General features: G+C 47.4%; 1 long non-coding RNA gene across 1 annotated transcript; it reads right to left on the reverse strand.

The window, feature by feature from the left end:
* Positions 1 to 4,334: 4,334 nt before the first annotated feature.
* Positions 4,335 to 5,313, reverse strand: LOC138154241 (uncharacterized). Its single transcript, XR_011166583.1, has 3 exons — positions 5,176 to 5,313; positions 4,943 to 5,035; positions 4,335 to 4,580 (listed from the first exon to the last, which is right to left on the reverse strand). It is a non-coding gene; the product is annotated as an uncharacterized lncRNA (long non-coding RNA).
* Between the last annotated feature and the right edge of the window lie 7,555 nt (positions 5,314 to 12,868).

The raw sequence follows: 12,868 nt of genomic DNA on the forward strand, positions 1-12,868 counted from the left end.
AGCAGTAGCAGCAGTAGCAGTAGCAGCAGTAGTAGCAGCAGTAGTAGCAGCAGCAGCAGTAGCAGCAGCAGTAGCAGCAGTAGTAGTAGTAGTAGCAGTAGCAGCAACAGTAGCAGCAGCAGCAGCAGCAGTAGCAGCAGTAGTAGTAGTTACAGTTGTAATCTTTCTTCTCCTCTCTCCTCCTCCTGCACTCACCCCCAGGTACCCTAGGAACTATCTTAGGAGGGGACCTTCAGTGCAAACTAATGGTCAGGCAAATGGATAGCTAGTTTTGTGAAGTTGAAACTCTGTCGGTGGTGGTATGGAGTGGTAGCTGTCACCATCGACATCATCATCATCATGGTCTAGGTGGGCACTGACGAATGCTTGTGGTTAGGGGAATAGACAAGAGGGGAAGTAACTCAGGGGTAGCTTGGAGGCTAAGTTGAAAATGGTCTTGTCATTGATTGATTATGTAAAGCGAGGGAGAAGGAAGGATACAGGGTTTTCAACCTGGGACCTAGAATGAATGTCAGAGTTATGAGCAGAAGGAAGGGAATCAGAAAGAGCAAAAGGTGGTAAACTGCGTCTTAGACCAGCTGAGCTTCAGGTGACCATGGCGCATCCAGGCAGAGACAGTTCACAAAGCTGGTGTGGAGCTCAGAAGTGAGGTAGAGGCTGGAGGTACAGATTAGGGATTCGTTATCATAGAGCTGGCAGCTGAAGTTATGGGAGTGAAAGAAATGGTTGGAAGAGAGAGGGGGTTGAGAGGGAAGAGGGTCCAGGACCCTGGGGGCTCACCCACAGTAAGGGGCCAAGAAGAGGATGAAGAACCAAAGAAGGATCAGTTAGAAGTAAGAGGAGTGGGGCGGCCAGGTAGCACAGAGAGTAAGAGCACCGGCTCCAGTGTCAGGATGACCTGGAGATCGAATCCCGGGCTCAGACACTCAGCACCCACCCAGAAACACCTGGCCGTGTAACCTTGAGCAAGCTACTTAACCCCAATTGCTTAAAAATAAAAAAGAAAAGAAGGGGAGAATGAGGAGATCGGTGACTAAAACTGATGAGAGTCTATTCAGAAGAAAGGTGACCAAAAGTGACAAAAACTTTACCAAGGTTAAGAAAAATGGACCCTGTAGAAAGACTATTGGACTGGGCAAATAGAGTAGTAGACATTCCTAGATAGCAGAAGGTGTGGGAGCTCTGTAGATACTTGGGGCAGGTCACTTTCCTTCTCAGGACCTCAGTTTCCCAATCTGTAAATGAGATGTTGTAAGGGTTATGGGATTTAAAGATCTTCCATGCCCCATTGGACTTGCTGACGTAGCAGGAAGGGGTGGAGCAAGAGGAAGCGGAAGCCAAACTAGAGTTCCTGCGGTGGCTAGCAGTGGCGGCGACGGTGGCAGCAGCAGCAGAGGCAGCAGCAGCGCGAAGCCCTTTTTGAGTCAGCCAGAATTTCTGCTAAGGACTCCTGCTGAGGACTGCCAGGGGCCGGAGCTGCTGGGGGTGCGCTTCCTGGACGCTGGGTGGTTGCTGTGAGTGGGGAGAGGAGGACCTTTGCCTTAGGTAGCCTGTTCTGTTTTAAAGGCTTGAGAATGTGGGTGCTTTCTACTTTATCTACCTGTGCCAATGTCATAACTACTCTGATGGCTTTCACTTTCTGGTTTTGGGACTCAGTCTTTTGGTATCTTAATAAATTTTCTAGCTTATTCCCCCATATGGCAAGCATGATGTATTTTGTGATGGATAATTATATCAGCATATCTGTAATTTCCATAGGCATTGTGAATATGGCATTGCTGATACAGATGTATCATCCCACCCTGCTGGTATTCACTCCTTGGTGCTATGAAGGAATGAATGAACAAATGAAGGAATGACTGAAAGTGCATTTATTTAGCACTTTTTATGTACGAAGCACTAGATATAAGCACAGAAGACAATAGTCCCTGGCCTGTGATTGACCCTGTCCCTTCACTTCATTCATAATGAAGATGCTATAAGGTGCAATTGGGGGGAGGGAGGTGCATACAGCCCAGCTGTGGAACCAGAAGGGAAAGCTATCTGAGGAAGAATCAATGCCCTGGACTGAAGCCCCTCCAACTTTGACTGGACTCTGGAGGCAGGAGCCGGAATGCCCAATTCAAAGAAGAGGCAGACTTGAGATGCCAGTGGGTATGCAGGTGAGGATGTCCAGAAGGACTGGGGGGGGGGGGAACGGGGAGCCAAGGACGGGGAGAGATACAGAAACAGAGAGAAGAGAGAAGGGGGAGACAGACAGGTAGATGGGGGGGATGGAGAGAGGGAAACAGAGACAGACAGAGGCAAAGACAGGGAGAGATACAGAAACAAGGAAGAGAGAAGGGGGAGACAGACAGATAGATGAGGGCGATGGAGAGAGAGAAACAGAGACAGACAGACAGATAGAGACAGAGACAGAGGCAAAGACAGGGAGAGATACAGAAACAGAGAGAAGGGGGAGACAGACAGGTAGATGGGGGGATGGAGAGAGAGAAACAGAGACAGACAGACAGATAGAGACAGAGACAGAGGCAAAGACAGGGAGAGATACAGAAACAGGGAAGAGAGAAGGGGGAGACAGACAGGTAGATGGGGGGAATGGAGAGACAGAAAGAGAGAGAGCTGCTATTAGAATTGAGTATTCTCTCCATTGGCTTGTACCCTCTTGTGGAAGAAAGGAAGGTAGGTGGGCACCCAGCTGGGAATGTTGGGGCTGGCCCACAAGGCTTTGTTTGGGGGAGGGGAGGCTCTCAGACAGTCTCATCTCCAGCAGCCTCCCTCTATAGGTTGGGTCCAGTGTGACTGTCAGGGTAGAGAAAGGGGGTCAACAGTTATTTGTTTCCCCACTTCCTGCCTCCTCCCCCCTTCTCCTCCTCCTGCACTCCCTCCCAGGAACCCCAGGTACCATCTTGGCTCAAGGCTGGGATGTGGGCAGGGGAGGCCCTCAGTGTCCTCCTAGGCCAGGAGAGGGGATGGCCGGTTTTGTTATGTTGAAACTCTGCCCTCTCACCCTCCTACCCCCCTACCCCCCCACCCCGCCACACACACAAGCATCTACCCTCCATGGCCTCCATCCCTAGTCCCAGAAGAAGCAGCTCTGTTTTCCATTAGTGGCCTCTTTCCTGAGAGAAATGTGGTTTCCAAGTTTCTCTCAAACTCACAAGCTCTGGTTCATCACCCCCTCCCACTTTAGCCCCTATCTCAGCCTCTCTCCCCTCCCCCTGCCCCCCAAGTCATCAGGCCATGACCTGGGGCCCAGAAGTCCACGACTGTTGTTTACCCGAGAGGGCCAGACCTAGGAGTCAGGACACGTCCATTCACCAGGGCTGTTTTGCTGTATCCTCTGTCTTTCATTAGACTAATGGGAATAAACAATTTCTTCACACTTCTTCCGACATTTATAAGAGCCTCCCTTATGCCATCCCTGTGAGGTAGGTAAAGGGTTACAAGTATGCTTTTTACCCAATGGACCAGAGCTCTTTCCAGTTCACTCAAGAAATCTCTCTTGAAGACGCTATTACCTGTTTGTAAAGACAATAAGGGGAGACCCAAAGTAGAAGACCTGACCCCTGCCCTCAAGGAGCTTACCACCCAATTTGGGAAATAAAGAACCAGGCTCATTGCCACAGGAGGTATAATGTGGTGCAAAGTCTCATTCAGTTCAGTCAGTAACATTTTTTTTGAGGAAATTGGGGTTAAGTGACTTTCCCAGGGTCACACAACTAGTAAGTATCCAAGGCTGGGTTTGAACTTATCTCTTCCAGTCAATAACATTAAAAAGCACCTACTATGGGATTAGGCACTCGGTTAAGCTTCAGGGATTCCAAAACAGGCCTCTCCACAAACTTACATTCTACTTAGGCATACTGTGTGTGCCAATTCTTGGGCATGACCTTTAAGCCCCTTACCATGTACCTGTTAACCTCAATAGTCATTAGGTGTTCCAAGACAAATGAAACAGTCCCTGCCCTTGAGGACCTTACATTTTCCTGGGTGCTGCAGCATCTGTACAGATCAGTAATTACAAAGTAAGTCTGAGTTTCAGCTCAGGAGCCAGGGACACTAGAATACAATGCCAGGAGAGGTGCCAGTCGGCTCCAGTATGGGTGCTAGTCAGGGACAGACTAGTGAATGAAGAAAAGTGACCTGAGGAAGAATTTGTGTCCAGGACTGAGTGGACTGCCCTTTGGAGGCAGGAATGGAAATGTCAAGTTCAAAGAATAGCCCAGTGGGCAGATTTGAGATGCAAATGTAGTCCAGTCCCGAAGGAAGATGCCTGAGCTGACCCAGAGCCAGCTGGGGCTAGAGTTAGAACCTTACCACGACACTTTCATTTTCATTCCTTTATTCGTTCATTCACTAGGCATTTGAACAAACCAGTTGGTGCTACGCCCTAGACATGAAAGAGTAAACACAAAAAGCATCTCTGTCCTCAGGGAGCTTACTTTCTATGCATTGTTTACCACTGCTGGATGGATTTCTGGACCTGGAGTCTGGAAGACTTGAGTTCGAAGCTGGTTTCAGATGCTTAATTCACTGCAAGATGCCAGACAATCTCTTTCAGCTCTCAGTTTCTCCGTCTGTAAAAGAGGGATTAAAAATAGCACCTGCTTTGCAGGGTTCTTGTGAGAGGATCAAATGAGATAATATATGGATAGGATTTTGCAAAGCCCCCCCCCCCCCTGCAGAAATATGAACTATTAGAATTAGTGGTTGGGGGTTGGGGGTGGGAGGCTGGGGAGGTGCACAGGAGCAATCCTCAGGCTCCTTGGAGGACAGAAGCTGCCTGTCTTCCCTTCCAGGCTTTATTCAGGCACCTCCCCTCAACCCCCCACCCTCAAATTGTGTGACCCAGAGCCTCATGGGGAGGTGGGAACTCTTTGGAGGGGGCTAGTGGGAGGGTTAACAGACCAGGAGAGGTGGGGCATTCAATCCTGAATACCTTAGTATGACGAAATTGGTCAAAGAATACTGGGGACACGGTGTTCAAAAAGACCCCATAACATCCAAGCCCTTCATTTTTCAGATGGAGAAACTGAGGCCAAGATTCAGAAAGAGATTTTTGTGTAAATTATAGAGCAGCCCTTTCACTCCCTGACTTCAAGACCAGTGACGCATGACGTCACTGAGGCCTAAGGGAGCCTCCCCCCGCCCCCACACTCCCACACACCCCACCTCAAAGACAGGGAGGAAAAGATCCAGGAAGAGAGAGGGGGGAAAGGACCCCTGAAGGCCAGCTTTCCCAGGAGCCTGAGGCTGCTTCATGCTCTGGGCGCCAGCCTTCAAGCCACCACCTCCCCCAACTCCATTCAGACTACTGGAGAATGCCCGTCCCTTCCTCCCTCCCCATAATGAGGCTCCCTCCCACCTCCTCCCCTCAACTTTGGCCAGGCACTAGCTGAATGCATTTGGCAAGCAGCGATTTTTCCATGATTTCTGTCACTCTCACAGAAAGCTCAGCTCCCCTGGGCTGGGGCCAGAGCCCAGAGAGGGAAGAGGGTCTGTTCTCACGGTATTCCCCAGCCAGGGGCCAGGCAGGCTGTTGGGGGCAGCAGGAAGTCCCATAGCTCCACAGGGGAGGCGGGGGGTCATCTTCCCCTTTCTAACCTCCCCCCTAAACAAAAAAAAAAAAGCTTAGAGAACTGAGGTCATGTCATTGACATTGACTCCAGGAAAGGGGGGAGGGAGTAGGGATTGATTCCCCCATAGCTTGTGCCCTGCCCTGGGCTGATTCCGGGGTTGGGCCCCTGGGGGGAGGGTCTCTTCTCTACCCCCCACTCCAACACACACCCCAGTTGGTGCATTTTTCCAAGTCCCTAAAGGCCCAGGGTGGGGCTGGGGCTGGCAGGCGCCAAACACAGAGCAGCTGTGAGCTCTGAGCTGGGCTGGGCTGGTGAGGCCCCAGCACATAAAAACTCAGAGTTATTGGGAGCACATGGGGCTCAATGGATCTGGGCTGCTGGGGCGGGCAGAAGGGTGCCGGGCAGGGGCTGCAGGAACCCCTCTAGAGGGGTCCGGATTCCAAAACATGTCAAAATAAAAGATTAACAGTTTGGAAATTTGGAAATCGATCTTTTCCTTGCAGATTTCATTTCCTCCCTTGGTATTCTTGGAAATGAGTCAAGATGTTGGGAGGGGAGAAGGAGGAGGGTGAGAAGAGGAAGAGAAGGAAGATGAGAGAAAGAAGGGGGGAAGGAGGGAAGAAAGAGGAGAGAAAAAAAGAGAAAAGGAAGAGTAGAGCTGTAATTAAGAATCCTGATATCAAAGGCAAATTCAGTTTGGTAGAAGGTGGGGAGGGGGACACAGAATACAGTCCAATTCTGAGAGGAGATGCTAGGAGAGAAGAGTGGCCTGTCCCTCACACAGTCTGGGATGGTTTAGAAATAAGGGACTCTAGAAGATGGGTGTCATAGTGATAGGACCCTTATAGGTGGTGGTTGCCTGGTTAAATTAATAGTAATGAAGACCAATGGAAGGTTTTGACTTGGGGAGTGAGGACAGCAAGCACCCGCCACATCAGTGCCCTGGGGATGGACCCAATTCACCTTGAAGTAGTAACAGAAATAGGAAAGGGTCAGAACTGCTGAGATGGAAGGCACCTTGGAGGCCGCCTAAGACAGTATCTCACTGATTGAGATTTCCTTCTGCAAAATGCCCCACAAAAGGTCATCCAAGATTTATTGGAAGACTTCCAATGAAGATTAGGACGAGCCCACCAGTTCCCCAGATAATCCATCCTACTTTGGGTAGCTTTAATTGTTAGGAAACCTTTTTCTTACATCTATCTAAAACCTGCTTCTCTGTAACTTTGCATTCCGATACTGCCCACTGGGGCTGGGCAGGACGAATTGAATGACTCCTGTGCACGATAACCCTTCAAATACTCGAACACAGGCATCACGGTCGCCCCAAATCTGCTCTTCCATAAGCTTAAACATCTCTGGCTTCTACAGCTGAATCTCCGGGGCACGGTTCCAAGCCCTTTCACCACAGTCCTCTTGACCCTCCCCAGGTTATCTGTGTGTTTTCCAAAATGTCGGCCAGAACTGAACACGATATTCTAAATGTGTCTGATCAGGGCAGAGAAGGCTCTGGGTGGTCACCTCTCAAGTCCTGGACTCTCATGCCTTTCTTAATGAATAAAGACTGATTGATTCATGAGAGGCAATATGGCATAAGAGATAAGACATTGGGCTTGGAGTCAGGATGCCCTGGGTTCAGGTCTCCCCTTGGTTCACCTCTTAGCTTCAATGTCTTCATCTGTAAAATGAATCAGTTGTACTAGGTGGCCTATGAGGTCCCTTCTACCATAAAATATTATGGCTCTTGTTGGCGGTGTGATCCTAGGACAGCTTGGGGGGGTGCGTCTTTTTGGAGGGGGGAAGGCAGGGCAATTGGGATTAAGTGACTTGCCCGAGGTCAAACAGCTAGTAAGTGTGTCAAGTGTCTGAGACTGGATTTGAATTCAGGTCCTTCTTACTCCTGGACTGGTGCTCTATTCACTGCGCCACCTACCTGCCCCCCCCCCCCCCCAAGACAGTTTCTTAACTTCTCAAAGGTCCAAACAACTTTCTAAGACCATGTGTGCAGTAGATTGGTTTCTGGTCTACTTTGATAGAGGGAATTTCCCGACTACTGGGCACTCTGCTGAAAGCGGGGAGCCACTGTCTAAAATGACATAGAACCAATTGTGTTTGGCCATTGAACCAGTTTCAGATCCCCTTAGCTCCCTTATTTCTGTCTACAGATCTCCATTTGGTCCATAAGTATAACACAAGAGACTTTTGTCAAACGCTTTGCTGAAAGCTAAGTTAGCTTCATCACCTCACCCTCCAACTATTATAAGAGCCCGCCAGTGGGTCTGCCAGCCTCAAGTCTCTCCCCTCTCCAATCATCCTACATTTAGCCATTAAAGTGATTTTCCCAAAAAACACATTACTCCCTTACTCAGTAAAATCCAGCGAATCCCTATTGGCTCCAGGATCAAATGTAAAATCCTGCTTGGCATTCAAAGCCCTTGACAACCTGGTTTCTTGCTACCTTTCCAGCAACTAGGGTGCTTGCTGTTCTTTGCACAAGACACTGCATCTCCTGACACCTGGCATCTTCATTGGCTGTCCTCCGCAACTGGATTCTCCTGCCTCCTGCCTCCACTTCCTAATTCCCTGGCTTCAGCTAAGTTCCCAGCTTCTGTAAGAAACCTTTCCTGGGTTCCCTTAATGTTAGTGTTTTCCCTCTGAGATTGTCTCCAAACCGCCCCATCCACGTCCCATTTTGTCCAAGGTTGTCTCCATGTTGTCTCCTTCCTCAGCTTTAGACTGTGAACTCTGTGGTAATGGGTCTGGTTTTACATCTTTTTGTATCACTCGTGATCAGCATCTATCCTGACACATAGGAAGCTCTTCTTAAATGATTCTGGACTGACTGACCTGCCAATCCAGGAACCATGTCAAAAAAGGACATGCCATGATCTTGATGAAGCCTGGCTGGCTCTCTGCGATCACCGCTCCCTTTCTAAATATTTCACTAACCATCTCCTTAATAATACATTCTAGAGTTTTATCTGGAATCAAAAAGAAGGAAAATTTGGAGGAAGAGGTGAGAAAAACAGTAGAACATGGAAGAGAAAGAAAAATAAGGAAGGAAGAGGAGAGAGGAAAGAAGGAAGGGAAGAAAGAAGGAAGAGAGGGAGAGGAAAGGAAAAGAAGGAGAAAGGGAAGGAAGAGAGGGAGGGGAAAGGGGGAGGAAAGGAAGAAAGGAATGGAGGCAGGGAGGAAAGAAGGAAGAAAATAAGGAAGGAAGAGAAGGGAAGAAAGAGGGGATGAATAGAAAGAAGCAAGAGGATGAAAGGAAGGGAAGGAAGAGAGGACAGGAGGGAGGGAGAAAAGAAAGGAGGAAGAAAGAAAGACATTAAGGAAGAAAGAGGGTGGGAGGGAGAAGGAGGAGGGGAAGGAATAGGAAGAAGGAAAGAGAAAAGAGAAAGAAGTAGAGAGAACATATATAAGAGAATGAAAAGGTAAGAAAGATGAAGAAAAAGAAAAAAGAGGAGGTGAAGAAGAAAAGGAGGACAAGAAAGAGGACAAAGCAGAAGAAAAAGATGAGGAAAATAGAGAAAGGTCAGAAGGAAAAGAAGAGAACTGAGCACCAGACACCCAATTTCTGATAAAAGGATGAGCTCAAAGCCTCTCGGGCTTTTACTGGCCATGTCTATAGATCAAAGTCCAGGAATGTGACTGAGCAAATAGGCAAAAAATGATCTTAACTCCTGGGTTCCTCTCTATCTCTGTGCCTTTCTACCCACCCACTCATATGGGGAAACTAAAGAGGCTTAAAATTAGAAGGAAAAAAACCCTAGAGGGCCCCAAATGCCGGAGTTCGGGGGGATATGTTGGGCAAACAGCCATTACACAAATGCTGACCAGGTGTGGTCTAATCTACTGAGATTAAAATCAAAAGGTGTACAGAGTGTTCACCATGAGGTAAAGTGAGGTCTCTGACAGAGAGACCCAAGTACTTGGGCCAGGATGTTGAGTCTAAGAAAAGAAAAGAGAAAAGAAAAGACTAAGCCTTTCTGCTTTAGTTAACCAGGAGAACCCCGCTCTTCATTCTGAGCTTGGCATAGAACTAAGAATGTCCTGCTGAGGAAATGAGAGGCCAAGACTCTGAAGGAAACAAGACAGGTCACTCCACATGGGAAAAAAAAAGCTAAGGAGGTTTACCTCCCTAGGGAAAATTTTTTTGGCTGGTTCTATGGCTGAAGCAGCTGGTCTTTTAAAAGGGCTATTTTTTTAAAAGCCTGCTCTTCTCCTAAGGATTATCTAGCCAGAAACTTCAGCTAAAGCCAGAAACTGGAAGCAGAGAGAACCACACCCCCCCCTCAGCTCTATACCCAGCAGGGCCATGCTTGGCAGCAACCATCAGAGACCAAAAATCCGGCTGAGTGGTGCCCAGAGAGAGTACAAATCTAACGGAGACCAGCATGGCGCAGCCTCAGTGAGAGCAGTGCCATGTCAGCACCAGCTATGCAAACATGAGGCGCCACATGTATTCCCTACATGTGGTCACTTTTCCCACTGATGTGTGTGTATTGATAGAAGATTATGCCAGGCTTTATGGGGAAAATATTTTGCTACTACTTTCTTTACTAGGTCATTTCCTTAAATGCTTTTGCTTAGAACTGTGTCCTCTGATTATGAAAAGTAAGCACACCAGTGGGGACTGCTGAGTGAGCTCTGGTTTGAGTGGATTTGTAAAGCATCCTAAGCCTGGGCTAGCCACCCCTGAAAGACCCACCCTGAGAATTAGGATGTGCCCTCAGACACAAGGCTCTAAAATTCAGGGTTTGAATGGATGAGGGAAGAGAGGAAGATGGGCAAAAAGAATGTTCCAGCTGGAAGGGACCATCAAAGAACATCTTGCTCAAACCCCTTCATTTTATAGCAGAAGAAACTGAGTCCCAGAGAGGGGATTTGGCTTACTTGAGATCACACAGATAGTAAGCAGTCAGGATTTATTCTCAGATCTCCTGATTCCAGATACAGCATTCTTTCCATTATAGCCCAGTGGTCCTCAAGATTCAAGGCACTATTGTGTGAGACAGTCACCCACACATGCATACACACACACACACACACACACACACACACACTCATTCACATGAATTGTTCTTTCTCTCCCCAACTCTCTTCTCTGTCTGCTTTCTCCCTTGGCAATAATGACACCTCCCAATGTTTCAATGACCATCTTTACAAAGCTCTCTCTCTCTCTCTCTCTCTCTCTCTCTCTCTCTCCCTCTCTCTCTCCTCTCTCTCTCTCTGTCTCTCTCTGTCTCTGTCTCTGTCTCTGTCTTTCTCTCTCTCTCTGTCTCCCTTCTCTCTCTCTATCTTTCTGTCTGTGTGTATGTGTCTCTCTCTCTGTCTCTCTCCTCTCTCTTCTCTCTCTGTATCCTCCCTCCTCCCCCCCACACACACACATCAAAAGCACAGCTTCTGAAAAATTCTTGGTTTGCTTTAAATAACAAATTTTATCCTACCAAAAAGAGAGAAAGCAACCAGGGGAGAAAATACTCTGAACCTGATTCTGATCAACAAGAAATATCTGATTATTGAAACAGGAACATGGGGGCCATGCAGGGAAAGGAGAGGTAGAAGGCATCGTTTGAATCCATGCCCTCGATTTCAGGAGCACAGATTTCAAAGTGTTCAGAAAAGGAATGGGTAGGACTCCATGGACCAAAATTCTGCAGGAGAGGTCAGTTCAGGAAATATGGGAAATTCTCAAGAATAAACTTGGGAAGGCACCAAAATAACTCCAAAGAAAAAGCAAAAGACAAACTATCTGAGAGACCAACCTGGATACACAGGGAACTTACCTACTAAAAGACTCATGCAGATGAGATGACCAAGGGCAGGGAACCAAAGTGGGTGCCAAAACCCAGAGTAATCCTATAAGAACAGGGTGCAGTGCACTGAAGTTCATAAGAAATTGAGACTGGGAATGGACAAAAATAAATAACTTTTTGAGCTATTCTGAAGGCAAAAAGAATAAATCAGGCATTTGCCTAAAGTCTGCAGACTTCAGCATCATGCCTCATTTGAAGGCTCCCCCTGGAACATCCCTGCACTGTGCCGGCCCCCCTTCTCCCATTATTGAGTTCCCTCTGAGCATGTTTGGAGAGGGCCAAAGCCCGTGAACCTTCATTCCCTTCTTGTCTGGCTTCTGACTCTGGCCTTCAGTGCTATGTACCAGATACCTTCACCTCCACCCCATTTTCCTTTTTTATCTTTCTCTGTAAGATTGAAAACTCCTTGAAGGTAGGGACTGTCTCCCCCCCCCCATTTTTTTCTTTTCCTTTTCTTTTCTTCCTTTCTTGCTTCCTTTCCTTCTCTTTTTTCCTTCTTTCCTTGCATTTGTATGCACAAAATCTGGCAAACAGTAAGTACTTAATAAATGCTTGTTGCCTTACCTTGCATAGAGTGGATGGCATGATGATAATGGGAGAAAGAAGGCAGGACAAATCTTTTGCTTCTCTCTTCCCTTCAAAGGAGAGTAATCTTTAGATCATAAAAAATAACAAAATTGGCTAATGGGGAATAGAAGCCACAGGTAAATGGAGAGGTAGAAAGAGAGTATGAGTCCAGGTCACTGGACCGGGGTAAACCACATCACAGGCTTGTTCGCGGCCAGTGGCTTCCTCCAGATCAGATCATGCTAGACTGACCTTTCCCTATCACATTAAGTGGACAATCATTTGCCTAGGTTTAGTGAATCGTTTGACAAAGACTCTTGCTCTGCTTGGGGACAAGCTGGAGAGGTGTGGCCCAGGAGATAGATAGCACAGGTAAGTGTACTTGGTATTGATTGAATGTTTAGACTCAGGGAGGAACCATTAATACTGAGATGGCCACTTTGGTACAGGTCTCCAGTAGAGTTCCTAGGGGCTCTGTCCTCGATCTGATTCTGCTTGATTTCCTCATCAATGACTGGGATGAAGCCACAAGAGACATACTTACCAAATTTTTAAAGGACAAAAACCTGAAAGGGACAAATAATACAGTCAGTGATAGTGCTAAGCTCCAAAAAGATTTTATCAGGAGAGAAAGCCGGGTAGAATCTAGTAAAAGGAAATATAATAATGACAATAATAAATTAATATTTAAGTTAATAATAAGAATGGGAGTCCATGCATGGGTTAAAAAGAACCAACTTCACAAATATAAGGTAGAGAAGCCACGGCAGTGGCAATTCTCCCAGAGCTGATATACAACATGGAAGCCATAAATGTAAATGTAACCTTGAGCTGTGCATTGAGTAGAGTGATTTCTGGGACTAGGACATGACGGAACACCATCCTCTGCCTGGACTCAGG

Source organism: Petaurus breviceps, unplaced genomic scaffold (assembly GCF_028583685.1).
Source record: "Petaurus breviceps papuanus isolate PSGF00001 unplaced genomic scaffold, PetGlider_PUasm1.0 91041, whole genome shotgun sequence".
NCBI lineage: Eukaryota > Metazoa > Chordata > Mammalia > Diprotodontia > Petauridae > Petaurus > Petaurus breviceps.